Below are 19721 nucleotides of genomic sequence, written 5' to 3'. Positions count from 1 at the left end.
AGATGATAGATAGATAGATAGATAGATGGTAGACAGATAGATAGATAGATAGATGATAAATAGACAGATAGAGATAGATAGATAGATAGATAGATAGATAGATAGATAGATAGATAGATAGATAGATAGAGATAGATGATAGATAGAAAGATGGAGAAAGATGATGATGATGAAGAAGATAGATAGATAGATGATAGATAGATGATAGATAGATAGCCAGACAGATGATAGATAAATGGATAGACAGATAAGATAGATGATACACATAGAAGTATATTCAATATCAGTAGGTTACATTAAATGTCAAATACATTAAATTCTTTTTTGAAAACTATGCTCATTAACCACACTTTGTGCTTTCTTCCTAGAAAAGAATCCAGGGTACGGTTATAAAGAACTCTTTGGTGGCCCTACCCCTTTCTCCAGTTCCATATATCATGCTCTGACCCTGGTGCCTTCAGGAGGGCCTTGTCTCCTCTAGACACCGTCTCTGAAGGACGTCATTTACATCCCCCCGTGACACTCACACACAGCCTGTATCTCCCACATGCCACAGTTACAGCAGCAGAGTTCTGACATCTTTGAATAAGGCCGACAAGGTGAGTCAATGAGCAATGAGACCCTGCTCCATCCATGCGTGGGCTGGTGTAGTCTTCTCTGCCTGACTTCTCCCAGTGAACCCATTTACCTGAGTTAGATGTTTGCTAAGTCAATGGAATGTTCTAAGATGGTACACTCTGGTCTGGTGAGAGAAGTCCCGTCTTTGAAAGGGAAATAGCGTCACTTGTGTAACACTGGAGACCTGGTAATGCCCCTCCAGGGGACACTTGTAGGTGATTATACATGTTGGATGTACCTTTGTGGGATCAGCGCTGTGGCAAGCTAGAGAGAAGGTAGCTTGACCTAGATAGTCTGAGACCGGCAGCGTTCTGGGTTCTCAGTAGTTCATGGAAATACGTGATGCTGGCCATTGAGACTGGAATTCCTCAAAACATGAGCACACTGCCTAGATAAAGATAGTGTCCCTCCTCAAGGCCACTTGACCACAGCATTTATACCATAGGCCCTCATAGTCAGACATTTTGGCACAGATCTGAATGTGTGAACGGAAGTGAGCCATGTGCATTCGTAGGAGCTTCCGTGAGAATGAAACTGACCGGAGTCTGGGTGCTGTCTTAGCTCTTCCCAGCCTTCTCCATTTTTCATGTGTTTAAAGTGTCAGCAAGGTGGGATGCAGTGACTCTGAGGAAAGGTATTATCTCCATCCGCTCTCAAAGGCTCCAGTCAGTGTGGGACAAGAACAACTTTGTTGTAAGTCTTTATTTCAAAGACTTGTGCTTGGCAGAAAGATAAGGATAATCTGGTACAGCAATCCAGGTTTTTATAAACTAAAGCATCACTTTTAAGATAAAAAGCATGGTTAATGTTTAGGTAAGAAAAAATATCTTCTTGTGAGCATGGAAAAACTTGCAAAGCAAATGGCACAAAATTCTCTACTAAAAATGTGGTAAGATGTAGGGTATACACCCAGGGCGGGCTCTGGATCTTGAGGTAGATCAGTTTTCAACTTCCTGAGGAATCTCAACACCGATGAGTCCCCAAGCCCACCAGAAATGGATAAGTATTCCTCTTTCCCCACATTCTCTCCATCCACAGCTATCATTTGTTTTGTTGGCCTTGGCTATTCTGAGCAATTTGCATTTCTCTAATGGCTAAACATGTTGAGCCCGTTTTTCTCTGCCCTCTGTGTCTCACTTTTGAGAACCTCTCTTCTTGGCTCATTACTCCATTTTTAATTGGGTTATTTGTTCCTTTGATGTCCAGCTTTTTAAGTGCTTTTTATATTCTAGATACTAACCCTCTGTCAGATGTCTAATTGATAAAGACCTTTCCCACCCTGTAGCCTCTCTCTTTGCTCACATGATGGAGCCCTTTGTAGAGAAGCCTTTCAGCTTATGATAGACTGTATAATACTTGCTGTTCTAATACCTGCGCTACTGGTCCTGATCGGAAAGCCCTTTCCTGTACCAGTGAGTTCACTTGGTCTCCCCACTTTCTCTCTGTCAGGCTCAGGATATCTGGTCCTGTGTTGAGGACCTTGATTCGTCTGTCGCTGAGTTTTATACAGGGCGATAGTTTCTATGCCAATTCCGTGCTGTTTTTATTACTGTTGCTCTGTAGAACAACGTGAAGTCTGGGACGATGATTCCTCCAGCCGCTCATTTGTTATTCGGGATTGTTTTAGCTTCCCTGGGTTTTTATGTTTCCAAAGGAAGTTTAAGATTTTATTTCCGTTTCTGTGAAAAATTGGGTCACATTTTTTATGAGAATGGTGTAGGTTGGATTTGATAGAATAGTCATTTTTGCAATATTAATCTTAACTATGCATAAGCATGGGATATTTTTACATCTGCTGGTATCTTTTTAATTTCTTTTATTGTATGAGTGTTTCACTTGGAGTTATTCAATGATTTTTTGAGGCTACTGTGAAAGGTGGTGATTCCCTGAGCTTGTCTCCAGTATGAGTGTCACTGTGGATAGAAAGACGACCAATTTCACATTCGCTTTGTATCCTGCTATTTTGCTTACCGTGTTTATCAGTTGTCTTTGGGATCTTTTTTTCTTTGTGTTTTTACTTTTTTATTGATTTTATTGAGCTCTACATTTTTCTCTGCTTCCCTCCCTTCCTGTCCCCTCCCCTTCAACCCTCTCTCAAGGTCCCCATACTTTCAATTTACTCAGGAGATCTTGTCTTTTTCTACTTCCCATGTAGATTAGATCCATGTATGTCTTTCTTAGGATCCTCATTGTTGTCTAGGTTCTCTGGGATTGTGATGTGCAGGCTGGTTTTCTTTGCTTTATGTTTAAAAACCACGTATGAGTGAGTACATGTGATAATTGTCTTGCTGGATCTGGGTTACCTTATTCAATCTAATGTTTTCTAGCTCCATATATGTGCCTGCAAATTTCAAGATATCATTTTTTTCTTCTGTGTAGTACTTCATCGTGTAAATGTACCATATTTTCCTTATCCATTCTTTGATCGAAGGGCATTTAGGTTGTTTCTGGGTTCTGGTTATGATAAACAATGCTGCTATGAACATAATTGGGCACATATCCTTGTGGTACAGTTGTGCATCCTTTGGGTATACACCCAAAAGTGGTTTTGCTAGGTCTTGAGGTAGGTTGTTTACTAATTTTCTGAGAAATTGCCACACTGATAACCAAAGGGGCTGGACCAGTTTGCACTCCCAGCAGCAATGCAGGAGTGTTCCCTTTTCCCCACAGCAGAAGTTGCTGTCAGTGTTTTTTATCTTGGTCATTCTGACAGGTGTAAGATGAAATCTCAGAGTTGTTTTGATTTGCATTTCTTTGATGGTTAAGGATGTTGAGCATTTCCTTAAGTGTCTTTCAGCCATTTTAAATTCCTCTGTTGAAAGATCCCTGTTGAGGTCTGTAACACATTTTTTTAAATTTTATTTATTTATTTATTTATTAAATAAATTTCCACCTCCTTTCCGCCTCCCTTTTCCCTCCCCCTCCTCACCTCCCCATTCCTCTCTAGTCCTAAGAGCAGTCAGGGTTCCCTGCCCCATGGGAAGTCCAAGGCCCTCCCCCCTCCATCCAGGTATATAAAGGTGGGTTTTGATTTATTGCATGGACCGACTTTGTGGGAGCCTGGTTTGTAAGCCATTTTTAACTGAATTATTTGTTCTTTTGATGACCAGCCACACAGTCACCCAGTTACACAGTCACTCAGCTACATAGCCACCCAGCCACGAGTAAGGAGGAAGGAAAGTTATATAGAAATAGACAAAGATAAAAGCCCTGAGGCAGAAGGTAGTTAGGATAATTTAAGAAAAGCTAGTAAGAAACAAGCCAAGTTAAGACCAGGCATTCATAAGTAATAATAAGCCTCCATGTGTGATTTATTAGGGAACTGGGTGCCCCCAAAAAAAGCCAAAAGAGTAAAACATCCCACAGCAGGAATGAATGACTTGAGAGAGGGGAAAAAATATAATCAAAATCTATTGTTTGAAAATTCAAATAATTGTGTGTGTGTGTGTGTGTGTGTGTGTGTGTGTGTGTAACAGTCCATATTAGGCACTGAGTGGGATATACACACACTGAAATAAATATGGAATGATTGGATTATCATGCACTTTATGGTAAGTGTTTGTGGGGGGGTTATATGTCACTATCGTAGAAATACCAGATAACATAGTGTATCTGCTTTACAAAGCTTGCTGCCGTCAGCCATGTTGTGGGAACAACTTAGACCAACCAAAAAGCTCTAAGTCTTCAGCAGAGACGCAGAGGTGGTGCTGTGGCCCACAGCATTTTCCCCTTGAGAAAGTCACGTAATGACACCTTGATGGTCAGCTTTTCCGAATGTGGTCATTTTGGAAACAAGAGCCATATGCTTGTAATTAAGATGAAGTCCTTACGGTGGGCCCTCACCCCATACGCTGTCGTCAGAAAAGAGGGAAACTTGAACACATAAGGAAGGCGGGAGAGACAAGAAGAAGCCGCGTCTCTGAGCCCAGGACAGAGGCTGGACCAGATTCTCCTTCAGTCACAGAAGCATCTTACCCTCCAGTCCATTTATCCTGGACACCCAGTCAGCACAACTCCAATGGAGCACATCTCCGTTGCCTAAGACATTTTGCTGTGGAAGTTATAACCAGCTGGGGTGCCATGCAGCTTCACCCACATCAGGCCCTTCGGGAGCTGGTAGTCAGGTCTCCCTTACCTGTGGCAACTCTGAAGATTGGCGTTCCCACAGACTCAGCAGCACCCACCACGTACTCCAGGGCCTTCTGTCCTGCGATCGTACCCTGGTGCCTCATGGTCCCTGGAAGACCACAGAAAGTGGCCAGTTTTCCCCCTCCCCCTCCCAGCCTCCTTCCCAGAAGCACCTTAGGCAGACGGCAGCACTAACTAGGTAATTACAGACATCGGTCTCTGTCAGGAGTTTGTTTCATTAGCTTCACACAGACATGACTACCCCGGAGCAAACTGCAGAATAATAGTTGAGGTTTCAGGGTAAAGTCTCAGGCTGCCCAGACACCCTCCTGTGTCTGAACCCTGGAGGGTTCAGCTGGTGACAGTGTTGTAAGGACAGCCATGAATCAGTAGCTCAAGGAGCAGGGAAACGAAAGGCCAATATATCTGGAAGCTAATGGGGAGGGAGGTGCCTCGCTATGAAAGATGGATTGCTTCCCGTGAGGGGCAGTTCTGCTGGAGAGGCACGCTCACCCTAGTTCTAACCTCAGCTAGGATGCAGATGGGACTCAGTCACACCGATACTTCTCAAAGGCCCAGGCCCCCGGATATGCTCCGCCCTACTCCTGGCCTCACTGATTAGCAGCCGAGAGACTTCAGGGTCCTTGCTGACTCTCCACTGGACAGACCTGCAATCGACCCGAGTCATCATTTTCTATATTCGTCCATGAGAAGTGGGGCAGGCTCTTGGGGAAGAGCATGAGTAAATTGAAGGATCCCAGAGAGTCAACATGGGCGTTTGACCTGAGGCCGGCCACCACTTGCTCTTCTTCCAGCCCTGGGTCTCCTGAATCAAGCTATCTGGTCCCTTGGTTTTAGAACCAAGCAATGAAAGAGATAGGCAGAAGAGGGATCAGCAGGGCAGCAGCCACCTCGGCATCCGCCTTATTTATTGAACTATTGCTAGCTTTAATAAACATGCATCAATTAAGTTATCGAAAAAAATAACAAAGTATGTTCATCAAGAGAAATAACCTTCAAGGAGCTACTACCTCCACTTAGGGCAGAGGTCAGGATGCAGATGCTTGGAGGTATGAGGCCCCTGCTGCAATGTATTGTGGTCATCCAAGGACAGAGGAGTGGTTTCTGCGGGTGTTTCCAGGGAGAAGGGGCACAAACACCATCCCTTTCACTCCCCTGGGTGAGAGAATGGTACCTGACGCCTATTATTAGAACAGAAGTTTGAGCACTGATACCTGTCACATGTTGGTGTCACAGTTACCAGGGGCAATTTCAAGTAGATCCCTGGCAGAACCAGAACACCTCTGCACTCACAGAAGATGGCTGAATGATCACGGATCTCCATAGGCAATGACTCCCTCCCAGCATCCTACATTGGGCCTCAGCCCCGCCTCTACCCCTCCCTACAGATCCTGGTAGCACCTGAGTTGACTGGTTGACGTGACACACAGTTTTAACCAGGACAAAGAAGCACGTAGCTTAAAAGATATTCTCATAAGCATCAACCTAGCACAGCTGGGAAGGGTCTGTGTCTTGCTAACGAAGTGTCCAGGTCATGAGACATATGAGACATTCTTATGTACCTAATGAAAGGAACAACATTCCCACTCAGTCTTCTCCAACAGTTGGTACTTAGACCCAACACAACCCCACTCCAACAGGACTATGTCCAAGTTGGCCCGACACACGCCTCTTGAGCAAGGGAATTGCGAAGGGAACAGCCAGCGGCTATACTGCTGCTAACCTGGTCTTCTGGAGACACACCACAGCATCTGCACAGAGTCACATTCAGGGCTGTAAGTGTGGACTCAACTTACACCCATGCTCACAGACTGGAAAAAGAGGAGCGCACAATTGGAAGGACCAAGGTTAGCCAGAAAGAAGCTGCCTAATTCAGAGATTTCTGAGCACCTCACATGAATCAGAGACATTTCAGAACCAGAGAAAACCGCTTGAAAGAGATTCAGGGTTCTATCAGTGTCTTGTGTTCTGTGATAGCAACATGCCCTGCCCACCCACACCCACCCAAGAGGTAGAAGTTCACAGGAAGAGGGGCTGAGCCATGTGATAACTGCCTCTTGGAGGCAGATGTCTGTTTGTGGGACTTCTGTCCCTAGACCTGAGTGCCAACACGGCATGCTTTGGTTCTGATGGTCCTCTGGTCTGACCTTTAACATGTGTTCCATCACCCAATGCTACAAACCCTTGCTGACGTCAAGGAACCAGTAGCAATGGACCTGGGAGAACCTAGCTTTCTCAAGACTCAGAATAGCTAGGTGGGTGGGAGAGAGAACACTGGAGAAACTTCAGGGCAGACAGAGTCTAGGCCGACATCATGCTGTCATTGATAACCTGGCTGTGTGTGGTGGCAGGCTTTGCTGGCCCGAGCTACTTTGCTGGCCATGTGCAGGGGCAGCAGACATCCTCTGTGTCTCTTCTCGCAGTCATGACTGAAGCAGCCTTGGCAGTCGGATGCCTGTGAGCCATTCCTGACAGATAGCACAAAAGGAAAATGACACCCGGGTAAAGAACAAGTCAGCCCTGACACTAAAGAGACGCATGATAAATGGAAACCAAGAATTCCCTAAGCCAGGGCACAGCTGGGTAGGAGGTATAATTTATCAGAATTTCCAGCACCATATACAACAGAAAGAATTGTAAAGGTTTGAGTTGGTTGATAGGGAACCTGACACCTTTACCAAGGGTTGATAGGGAACCTGACACCTTTACTAAGGGTCTGTATAAAAAATCCAGTGTGAAGCTTTAATTTAACAACCTGTGCTTTCGAAGTCAGTGAGCTAGCACGTTTTATCTGAGAGATCATCCTTTGCATATGCTATACCACGGGCACAATTAAACCCATTTCCTGGTACATGCCGACTTGTCAGCATGGTGAGGCCTGGCTCCCTGGGAACTTGAATTCCTTGATAGGCTTAGGCGTGGTACCTGCCACACACAGAACTGAGAGATCCTGAAGGCCGTCAGAACTGCACGTGTCCTTGCCCGTGGCAAGCAGCCTCACACACCCCTCCGTGAGATGGGTTCCAGCCGCGCCTCCACTGAGCAGCTGGCCGTGGCAGCCGTGAACTGAGGGTGAAGACAGTTGGCACGCTGTGATGGATTTTCCCTCACATCGGTTTCCATGAGAAAGGTCTCAGCTGCTGTCTCCACTCGCCCGATGACAGGGGTCACCACCGCCTTCACTCACATCTCCTTCCTGGCTGTCTTGGCCATTTCAACTCTAATTTACTCTTGAGGACACAGAAATGTGTCTCTGTGTGCCTGAGATGATGTCTCAGGGGAGGCATGAGCATGTCTCGTGGTGGAGGAGCGTCAGCGGAGGCCTGTGAGGTTCCGTGTGGTCATGGTCACGGGAAGAGCATGGGTTCCAGTTCCGGTCTTTGGACTTTCATTGTTCCCTTTAGAACAAGTTAACTCTCTCACTGCCGAAAGCTCTGCAACTTCACACTGCACAGCTCTCCCTTTGGGTGTGATGGTGTCCCGGTCCTTGATTGGGTGCATTCAAGGGAGTAGGTAACTGCCCCTTCAAGCCACCTGTACAGGATAACGTCTGCTATTTTTACTTTGCAACTCACTTCTTCTTGTGTGCAAGTAGTTTTGGAAAATGTCTAACTCCATAAAATGTCATATCTGCTAGATCCTCGGTACCCACTAGGTCCAGGATTCCCTGTGAGCATAGTAGGGATGTTTGTAAGACATTTCCCCCACTCCCATTCTTACCCTCCTAGCTGCAGTCACTTCTCACCTACCTTTGCATCTGTGCTGAGTGGTCCTCTGGGGTTAGAAAGGCCCAAGACAAAGCATCTTCCATCACAAGGAGGGCATCCTCAACCCCCTCCATGTAGTAGGTATCACGGTTCCCTCTCTGAACATTCAATCAGGCCTGTTTAATCAGGGCCAAGGGATCAGTTAAACAGAGCTACTGAAAAAAAGACAAGAGCCCAGGGTTTTAAACAACAGAAATGGATTGTCTCATAGTCTGGAGGTTATACGTTTGGTTCCAGAACATTAGTAAGGCTGTCCTCTCTTGGGAGTTGTGAAAGAATCCCACACAGACTCCTCTTCTGGTGTTATAACACAAATGTGAAATGCATCTCATAGGTTCATGTGCTAAATATTTGGTCCCCAGATAGTGAAACTATTTTGAGCGAGTCTGGAAATTTCACAGAGTGCAGCATAGCTATACCAAAGCAGGTCCTAGACCAGGTCTCTGGAAGTGACATCTGGCCCGGGTTCCGTTTTCTTCCTACTCCTCGGCTGTCATTAAATGAACTATTTTAGTTCTCCTTGCCCTCCTCCGCTGGCTACCCAACACAGGCTAGATTCATTTTTGAAAACACAACCTCAATCAGGAAAGATTGGCCTGTGGGCAAGCCTATGGAAAAGTTCGCTGATTGATGTTTGAGGTGAGAGGGCCCAGCTCACTATGGGCAGTGCCACCTCCAGTCTGGTGGTCCTGAGAGCTAAGAGAGAGCAGGCTAGGCAAGCCATGAGGAGCACATCAGTAGGCAGCACCCTCCATGCCTCCTGCATCAGCTCTGGCCTGCAGGTTCTTGGGTTGACAGAGTGTGCTAAGGAATTGTGAGCTGAGATAACCCTTCCCTCCCTAAGGGGCTTTTGGTCTTGGTGTTTTAACATAGCAATAGAAACTTGAACAGGACACCTTCCCGCTAAGATGGTCTGCCTCACCAAAGGTCTAGAAACAAAAAAGTGGACATATACACAAATCATGGGGCAAGAAATATGTTGGAATTGTGAAACTATTATGATTAAATATGAAATTCCCCCATGAATTGATTCCCTGGTGACGTCTTTTGAGGCAGTGGTGCAGTCTCGAGGGCTCTGCCATCAGTGAACTCATGATGTCATTGTTAGAAGTGATGGAGGTCGGAGGTGGCTGAAGGTGTAGGTCACTGGGTCTGAGTCTCTTAGCCATACTTCCTTCCTGTGTTCCCTCTGTTCCGTGTCCTCCATAATGCGTTTATCTTCTTCCTCTTCACATCCCCTGCTATGTTGCTTCTTTGTCTCGCTCAGAAGCAATGGAACCAGCGATTCCTCATATAAAATCTCTGAAAGTGTGAACTAAAAGAGATTCTTTGAGACATCTCTGTCAAAGATGTGGTCACAGTAATGATAATGGATATAGTAACTTCCTTTTTTATTTTACCAAAGGGGTTCACAGTTAAAATCCTATCATGTGTCTCAGAAAAGGCTTTCAAATGGGGTTGGAGCTATTGATTTGAGGGTACGCAGAGACAAACGTGTTTTTAATTATGAGATGGCCACGAGTGGAGCCAGTGGAGTCATGTTATAGTTTGAGTATAAAATGTCGACCACAGGCCCGTGTGTTGGGCGCCTCGTCCTCAGCTGTTGTCACTGTTTTGGGAGCTGGTGTAGGAGGCATGGCTGGAAACAGGAAGTCACTGGGGCAGAGTCATAGCCTGTGGTGAGGCTCCCCATCCCCACCCTAACTACCATGAGTTGAGCATCTCTGACTCTCCATGCTCTGTGCTATGTTTCTCTGCCTCACCAAGTGCTCAGAAGCAATGGGACTGGCTATGATTGACTTCAATTCTCCCCATTGGTTGCTCTCCGCAGTACTCTTCATCATACCTGTGGAATGATGGGATGCTAACACACACGTCGCTTTGAAAGCTTGCTGTCAGACTTGACATGCCTTGGCTTGCAGACATGTCTCCCTGGCTTTGCCTTTCATCTTCACGTGAGGTTCCCCCACCCACATGTTCGCCTATCTCCCCCTTTTCAGTATAAAGACATCTATTACATTGGATGTCTGACCCTGGTAACTTCATTTTAATGGTATCACCTTTGGGAACACCCATCCCAAAATTTGAGAAGGCTCACGACCCAACCCGTGTCTCTGGCATTAGGCAGCTTGAGTGAAGACTTGTCATCTAACACTTCCCTGTGTCCCTGCCTCCTCATCTGAAACTCTGGATGCTAGTTCTTACATGGCTGGGTCCTTGTGACAGTCAAATAAGGGATTCCTTTAGTGCTTGAAATGGTGTTTAGCTCACAGTCATTCTCGGCAGCTCTGGCTATGATTGTTGCTATTAAAATCTGAATTGGGAGAACATGGGGTTAAAGTGTTTGCAGCATTGTGGGTATTTATAAGCAGACTCAAGTTCGAATGACCAGGCATGGCCTATAAGAATGAAAATTAAAGCTGGCCAATCAGGACCTGACATCCAGACAATCGACATTAAAGCTAGCCAGTGGGAACTGACAGCTAGTCCCTAACCAGGACTTCCTATTTTTATCATCCTTCTCCCATAACAGGCTGCACACATGGTCCTCCCACCCCTCAGTGGAGCCCTGACTCCTTATGATCTGGTGTTGCTCAGCTCATCAACTGCTCTGCAAAGCTGAAAGAAAACACTTTACTGTTCCATGAACCTAAGTTTGTCTTTTAATGTTGTCCTTTAGACCTCAAATAATTTAAAGTGAGATTATAACTATTATGTTTTTAATATAATATAGTCTATAGCAGCTCTCCAAATCCTTTAAGAAAGAGAATACACATGACATAACGGGCAACCCGCAGCGACACATGGGAGCCCGGACCCTGAGACTTGGCTGTCACACATTCACATCCTTAATGTCCAGCTGGCTAGCGCTGTTTATCTGAAGGGCATGGGCAGTGAAGTCCTATTGGGCTGGAAGTTAGCATCTCTTCTAAACCCTTCACGCACTCACTTCCTTCTGCTTGTTCGCCTGAGCTCTTCCTTCATGCAGATCCATGGATGCAGAACTGCCCGGAGAATTCCAGAATTACGGCTTTGTTCTGAGTTTTGCATGATTCTTTTCTCTGGTCCATCTTAGGGTTCACCTTAGGGTGAACATTCTGGCCGTGCTGTCTGCCACAGAGGCGGCTGACCATAGACTGAAATCTCTGAAACTGGCAGGCAATAAGAACTGTCTTCTTTTCAAACTTCCTCTCATTTCCAACAGGAACAGCCTGGGTGCTTCCAGAGCCTCTGGGATCGAAGCTGAGGCAGCTGAGGCAGCTGAGGCAGCTGAGGCAGCGTCAGTCTCTGCTCCCACCCTTCTCTCTGCTTCGTCTCCCTCACACCTCCTGTGTCCAATGCTGGAGCTGCTCTCCTCCACACCCTCTGCCACGCTGCACTGAAATCTTGAGCCCAAGTACATCTTCCCTCCCTGAAGTGGTTTGGCTGGTGCATGGTGTCACGGTGATTAAAAAGCTAACACAGCCGCAGATCCTTTCAGATGACGGTGCTGTTCTTACCTTTATGAGCTTGTTAAGCCTAATTAGCTTCATAAGGGCCCTGACTCCAGACACAGTCCCATTGAGAAGCAGCACCTTGGGGCAAACCTTGGTTCTAGGGAACCATAGTTCAGTCCTAATACACTTTTAAATGAAAGGATGTTAAAGAAGAGGAGTTGGGTTTATTTCACATACACATATAAGATATCAGTTATTGCCCGGTGATAATAAAGGAACAGAGTCAAGAAAAATAGTTCTGTTCCAGTCTACTTTCTTTGAAATCATGTTAAAAATGAGTTACATGACAATATTCTTTCTAAAGACCCTGTTAAGTTCTGTTTCCTGGATGTTTGAAAGGAGAACTTGAGCTTTTCCAACAGGATAGGCTGAAGGCGGGGCGTAGGCTCTGAACTCAGAAGTGCACTGAGAGTTTCAGAACCTGGCAGTGGATGGGAAAATGCCCTGCTCACTGCACGCCTGTCTTCACATCAGCGTATACCTTGGGCTTTCCAAAGACCCTGCTTTTCACACTGGCCAACTGAAGGGAGAGCAGCCCTCATTGAGCACCCCAAATAGACAAGAGATCTTAACCACACGATGACCTTGGTGCTGACCTTGGTGCCAGCTCTGCTTAGGCCTGGTACATAAATCAATCTTCTCAGTGCAAGCATCGCAAGCACTTGGTCATGCATGGCTGTTTTTCCTCAATGGATATTGATCACACGGCTGTGTGGGAGTACCTTCCGCTGCTTCAGCCAATAATCGCTGAAGCACGAGCCCACAGTGCTGCCGGAGCGCCTTCCCCTCCATCAGCCAATAGCCGCTGAAATACCAGCCCACTGGGGCGTGGTATATTTCTCTTTAAAAGAAGAGCAGCAAGCCTCGGTTTGGCTTCTTGGTTCCGGCGCTTGGTTCCGGTTCCTGCTCCTGGCTCCTGCTCCAGCGACTAGGCTCCCTTCCTGACGGTTTATGGTGTATGTAAGTTTTACCCCCCAAAATAAATACCCCTTTAAAACATAACTGGTGTGGGATTGATTTGCCATTACCTTCCTCTACTCCTGCCTGCTCCCAGACCCGTATGCATATTGTCTGTGTTGGCTTTATCACTTCCCTGTTTCAGAAAGGAATATGGCGTTTTCTGGTGTTGTCTGTCTAGAGTAACTACAGACATCTATCTGGTCTCTAGGCACAGAGTAGTGAACCCTTTGTTGTTGCTCCTGGGGGTCTTCTTTGGAGCCTCTCTGCAAATAGGACTCTTTAGCGGTACACTGCTTGGTCTATTGCAACCCTATTGCTCACAGCCAAGACCCCAAAAGGAAGCTCTTTGCAGGTTGCCCATGAGAAGCAGAGCTTAGAGTATTTCTGCTTTACAAAATACTTGGCCGGAGTTCCCTTCTTCCCCATCCCAATAACTCAGACTTCAATGATCTTGCTTTGTTGCTTCTAACCCTCACTTTCAAGATGTTAATTAGATTGACCAAATTGAAGTGTGGCTTCCATGTCACAAATGCCATCTTCACAGTGAAGATGGTCAGGAGTGAGTTTCCAAGTTAAATAACCACATTCCGGTGGCTTTAACTGTGGATGTCTTTGATACCAAATGAGATGAAGTCTGGTCCAAGCAGAACCATATTGTATCACTTGTTCCATACTTCTATTTATTATAAAAATTGGTTGCCTGCATCTAGAAATGGGCTAAGCATCCAGACAAGAATATTAATTCTATTTATGAAATTCATGGTGCCTCCCTTCCCTTCTGCAGCCAAGAGCTCTCTCTCTCTCTCCTTTCTCAGTCAGTAGTTCCACTGTTGGCTGAGGGGGCTCATGCTGGTATGTCACCTGAGCCAACCTGGGATGGGTCTCACTGTATAGTCTGTATAGGAACAAAGGGAATCCCAAAGTCCTGCTGCAAAATTTGCGGGGAAAGATGGAGCTGCTCATTGGGTCCTGCTGAGTAGCTGAAGGGCCACCATCCCTCAATTCATTCGCAGGGTTGGCTTCTTCTCTCCCCTTCCTCAGACTAATGCCCATTCATCTGTTGGCTCATTCACTTCAGCTCTGTCCTACATGAATTGTCAGGCCTGCATAGGAGACAGTGTTATACAGAACTGCTGTAAGCAGCAGGATTTTCTCCCCGCAGTGGAGATCAGTCCCTAAAGGGAAGCAGCTTGAGCCACACCCTGTGAAATTGCAGCCTCTCTTTACTCTGGCTGTCTGGACCAGGTATTGTTCAGGAGTGATCAACGAGATACAAAGAAATGATAAAAAAGGAAAACAGAGGCTACAGAGATGCTGGGGCTCCTGCCCGCCCGTCCAGCATGAGAAGAAGGGAGACTTCTTTCTCTTGTTTATCAGCATCCCCCGGGCTGCAGAATCAGAGGCCCAGCTCCCTCTAGGACAGAGCGGATGTGCAGACTTCAGAATGACAAGAACGGATGATGCCTCTGGGCCTGTCTTCGGTGCCCACTGCAGTCGTCTCGGGAGCCTGGGGCTGCTGCTGTCTTACCTTGGTGGGAGTAAGTCACTCAGCCCTCTGCAGCTAATCTATCAACGTCAGGCCACAGAAGTCAGACCAAACAAAAGGCACGCAGCTTGCAGACACTGGCAAGGGTGACTCAGCATCCACAGGCCACGGGGAGACAGACACGTATCACCTCTACACCAGAAACCCTGGGGGACCTGGAGCTATGGGAGAGTCCCCTTGGGCTGAACTGTTTTGTGGATCTTCCTCCTGTCTCCAAATTTCTGAGAATAAGGTTCTTCACCAGCACCTCTGCTCCTTTCTGGTCAGGGGCTCATAGTCATCAAACCCTTTAGCGATCCCCAGTTCACCCAAAATCCTGTTTAACATTTTGCAACTAGTTAAGAATAACTTGTACTTTGTCGAATATTTTCAAGATATAGTGACTAGAATACACATGGTTGAGAGCACAGATGAAGATGAGAAAGAAAGAGTCCGGGGACTAGGGTGCGTGCTGTGAAGTAGTCTTCCGCAGGGTATCCTAGGAGACAGTCAACACAGACAGGCAGAGCGTGAACACCGCTAAGCTGCATGCAAACTGAAGTCAGACACAACAAAGATGAGATCGCTATGTCCATTGCACAGATGAGGGGATCAAGGCAGAGAGAGGTTATGCAACTCCCCCAAAGAAAGGCTGAACAAGTGTCTCTGTGTTGCGTGAAGCTTCCACAGACCCTGCTGCTCGTGGTGGTGTTGAACTCTGCATATTCACACGGACCATCCAGCTCCACATTCAGCCTGGGAGGGAAAGGCAAGAAGTTTTCTGTAATGATGGGTTAGCTGCCTAGGGAAGCTAGCATAAATCACAATGAAAGCCTCTCTTAGAACCATTGGAATGAATTTTTTGGAAGTTCTATAAGCTGAAAGTCTGGGACCAAATCATCCACAGGGCTCTGTCCCTTGGAAGGCTTTCAGTGAGAACCTGTGCCATGCATCCGCCAGGTTTCCTCTCAGCAGGCAATCACTGTAAGTTTGGGGGTTGAATCCACATGACTCCATCACCGTCAGTCCAGTTCCACCTCATCCACACACGGCTGCTGCTCTTTGTGCCTTTTCATGGGACTAAGAGTCACTGGGTCTCTGCTCTGCCATGAACCCGGTTTGCTGCCACCTCAAGGCCCTCGCTTATGCCCACAAAGAACCTCTTCCCAAATATGATCATTGCGAGGCTCTAGGTGGGCATGGCTTTTGAGAAGAATTTCAAAAAGTCTTTGTGTGTCCTGTGTGCACTGTATCATGTCCAGCTGCAGGTACACACCTCTTCCCTTATCTCGGGCCCCCTGGGAAGGTGTTTCTGCAGTGCACTGTCAAATTCACCCATGTGCACATCACTGCACACCCATCCTTCAGGTGAGTTACAGGATCTTTCCTTCCTCTGCTTTGTGGAACTATATGGGACCTCCAATCACGTGCCAAGTTAAATTCTCTATAGGTACTTTAGCTTCTCAATATAATGTGCACTCGATTCTCTTGATAAAAAAATCTCTTAATATAAAAATCAACCTAAGAAACCTAGAGAGATGTCAAGCACTTGTGGGGATCAGAGTTTAATCTCCTAGAACACACATCAAAACCAGACTTAACTACTATCGTAGCCTGCAGAGTTGACAGCTGGCTATGATAGACGATTACTTTTCTCCTCCAGCACTGTGGGAGCAAGCCAGGTTAGTGCTAACTTGATTTATATATATTCTATGGCTCAGAGAAGTGCTGTCTTCAGCAACAGAGTCTTACATCAAGTTCTGGGGGGAACTAATAGCATTGGCCTGCAATGTTTGGGTTCTCTGCATCCTCACTGACATGGGACTCCAAAAGAAGTAATTCACTCCTAGCACTAGAATTTCTATTGTTAACATCTGATGTGTAATAGACCCATTATTGCCCTCACTGTAGGCTAGATACATAGGTAGGTAGGTAGGTAGGTAGGTAGGTAGGTAGATAGATAGATAGATAGATAGATAGATAGATAGATAGATAGATAGATAGGGACGCTAATGCCCAAAAAGATGGCCACTGGTGGAAAATAGCGGCATGAACATCACTGGAGTAACCAACCACTTTCTGATTGGATTTTGAGTCCTGCTGCACAGAATGAATCCCATAGCTGATACCATTACTGGGTCAAGAATCTACAGCTGCAGAGGTCATAGGCCCTAGTAGAGAACCCACTATGATTATTCTGCCAAATTTCCATAGTTGTAAGTCAGCCTCTAATGGCTTATTGTTATACCAATAAAGCAAAGTATTTCTCAACCCTCATATGAAAAGCTTCCATTTGTAGTACATAGTGACTAACACAGAGAGCCTGAACCAGTTAAAGTATAGAGAATAGCAGACTGTAGAACTGTGGGATGCTTGTCCCTATGCAGAACACAGTTACTGCACCCTTTCCCCTCAGGGGTCAGGAATCATTGTAGAGAGAGGGACGAAAGAATGTAGCACCTGGATGGTTGATGACTACAGAGAAACGGTGTCTTCTGGGCATGGCAGAGCAGCTGCACATTTGACCTCAGGGTGGCCGTGACGACAAATGCCAGATCTGTGCAAGCCCGAGTCAGACCACACCCTAGCATGGAGAGGGAGGAGAGGGAGAGCTGAGCATGACATCATTCCACCTCTAACTGAGGAGCAGCTGGTGATGTCGGCTGTTGAGGGAGGAGGAGGAGGTCTTCACGAGGAGTGGAGCCCCTGTTAAATGAATCACAGCACAGGAGAAAGTCACACGGCAAAAACTGATGGGCTTCATAGGCAAAAAAAAAAACCTCAAGAGGACATAAATTTAAGTAGGGACGGAAGCGGGATGTGGATTTGGTAAGAGTTGAAAGGGGGAGAGGTGAATGAGATTAAAACATGCTGTGTGGCCCTCAAATAACTAATACAAATTTAATATGAAATAAATAAGATGTTTCCAAAAGCCAGGCAGGTGGATGCATTCTTATCATCCCAACACTTGGGAGGTAGAGTGAAGAAGGTCAGGAGTAGCTGGCCTGCCAGTCTAATCTAACTGGTAGTTTTTGGTTAAACTGTGCACACACACACATGAAGCTGGCCCATCAGGAATTAAGACAGGGGACAGTTGTAAGGGAGCTGGACAGAGGGAACAAGCAGCCGAGTGCCTGTTGTGCAAACCAGATGACCTGAGTGTGACCCACATAGATGTACAGGGAGAGAACTGACCTGCAGAGCTGCCCTCTGACCTCCATGTGTACGTCATGTCATGCATGTGCACCACCATATTGCACACGCACACGATAAGTAAAAACTGAAAAAGAAGAAAGGGCAAGAATGGAAAGCTTGCAGTCACCTGCCCATCACCCTACTCTATCCAGCATCTGTATATCAGGCTGCTACGCCATTTTTCCTTTTCTTTTTCCTTGTAAGAGTACACGAGTGAGGAAGGGCACATTGCACGTGTGTGTGACGGCCAAAAGACAATCTCAAGAATTGTTTCTTGGGAAGCTTCCACTTTTTTTTGAGACAAGGTCTCTTGCTGGCCCAGAACTCACTACATTGACTTGGTTGGCTGGCCAGTGAGGCCCAGGAATCCAGCTGTCATGACAGGGATCAGTGTTGGAACTCTAAGAACATAGCACCACAGAAAGTCCCTTCCCATGGGTTCCAGAGTTTGAACTCAGGTCCTTATTCTTGCAATGCAAGCCCTTCATTAAGCTCCCTCCTCCACACTGTTCTATCTCACAAGAAGACACCCCGTGTATGGATAAAGCTGGTGCCTGTCTAAAGTTAATAGCCTCTAGCTTTTGAAAACCAGTAGGAATGAGCAGGATGGTGAGATCCTATGGGCATTTGGCTTCCTTCAGACGAACAGATCCCAGCAATGAGTTTGGATTGTTGTCATAGAATGATGAAGGCATAGGAGATCTTGAGCAGGGGTGACTTTTTGATCACCAGGAGAAAAGACCACCATGGTTCCTATAAAAAGGAATTACAGAGGGATACAGTAGGTAGAAGCAGGTAGACACATTACAAGGTTTCTAGCCTCATTGGAGATACTAGATGGAATCAGTAAGAGCCAGAGAGGGTATTTGAAAGTCCTAGCTGGATGGTGGATAGGAGGTGGCACAGGAGGGCATCCCAAAGTTTGTGAGCCCAGTTTCTGACTGTCCACGGATGGAGAATCTGTCTGCTGAGTAGGGAGGCTAAGGGACGAGCAGGCTTGAGTGACAGGTGAAAGATGGCTTTAGGGACAAGAAGGGTTAAAGTCAATCAGGTATGCAAACAGACACAGAAAGCAGGCTGGCAATATGAGCTCAGGAGGAAGATGGGGGTGGAGCCTTCATTGGTGGCATCATCCATATATAACGACATGTCTAAGCAACGATAGTAGATCTGCATGCCTAGGAATGAGAACAGGAGGAGAAAGGAAGCCCAGGCGTCAGCAATGACACCATGGAGAGAAGAGAGAGCTAGAGTGGGGTGAGGGGTTGGGGACCCTCAGAAGAGGAGGCAGGGGCTTTTTCTCTGAAGAGGAGCCAAGAAACAAGGATGCCATGGAGACACAGAGACTCGCACTCTCCTGATTCCCATCCTCTGTCTTTAGATGAGACGGGCAGACGGCACAGCGAGGTGACTGGGAATGAGCTGCAACGCAGGCAAACACTGATGCAGAAGACAGAGAGAATAATTGCAAGGGGGAACCGATGTGGTTGCAACTTAGTCCAAGCGACATTACGGCAGAGATAAAATAGGCAGTTAAGTCCCCGGGCTGACGGGGGTGCTGAGATAGAGGGCTGTGTTAGAAGGACTAATGGATGGAAAAGAACACTTCGGTGACAGAGGAGAGCAATAAACCATGGAAACGACGGAAATGCACTGCCTATAAGCATCTATAATTTTCCTTGGGAATAACTGAGTGTTTCTCCAGAATGTATTTGTCCTACATAATTGTCTTCAAAGCACAAAGCAAAACAAGCCCCGTGCTTCCCTGGATCAGCACCACACATTATGATGTCATGAATATGCATCCCCTTGTTTCTGAATGTGTGATTCATGCACCATAATGTGACCAGAAAATGAGCGCATTTCATGGAGCGTGCATCTAGCCTCCCTTCCCTTTATGATGTGCGGGAGGTTTCATATCCTCAGAAGGCGGGCAGCTGGTACAGGATGCTGTGTGTGTGAACTACCTGCTGATCAATTGCTTACCTTCTTTGCACCTTGAAGAGATAT

Source organism: Myodes glareolus, chromosome 15, assembly GCF_982192425.1.
Source record: "Myodes glareolus chromosome 15, mMyoGla1.1, whole genome shotgun sequence".
NCBI classification, from domain to species: domain Eukaryota; kingdom Metazoa; phylum Chordata; class Mammalia; order Rodentia; family Cricetidae; genus Myodes; species Myodes glareolus.
Note: the sequence above shows the minus strand (reverse complement) of the source record.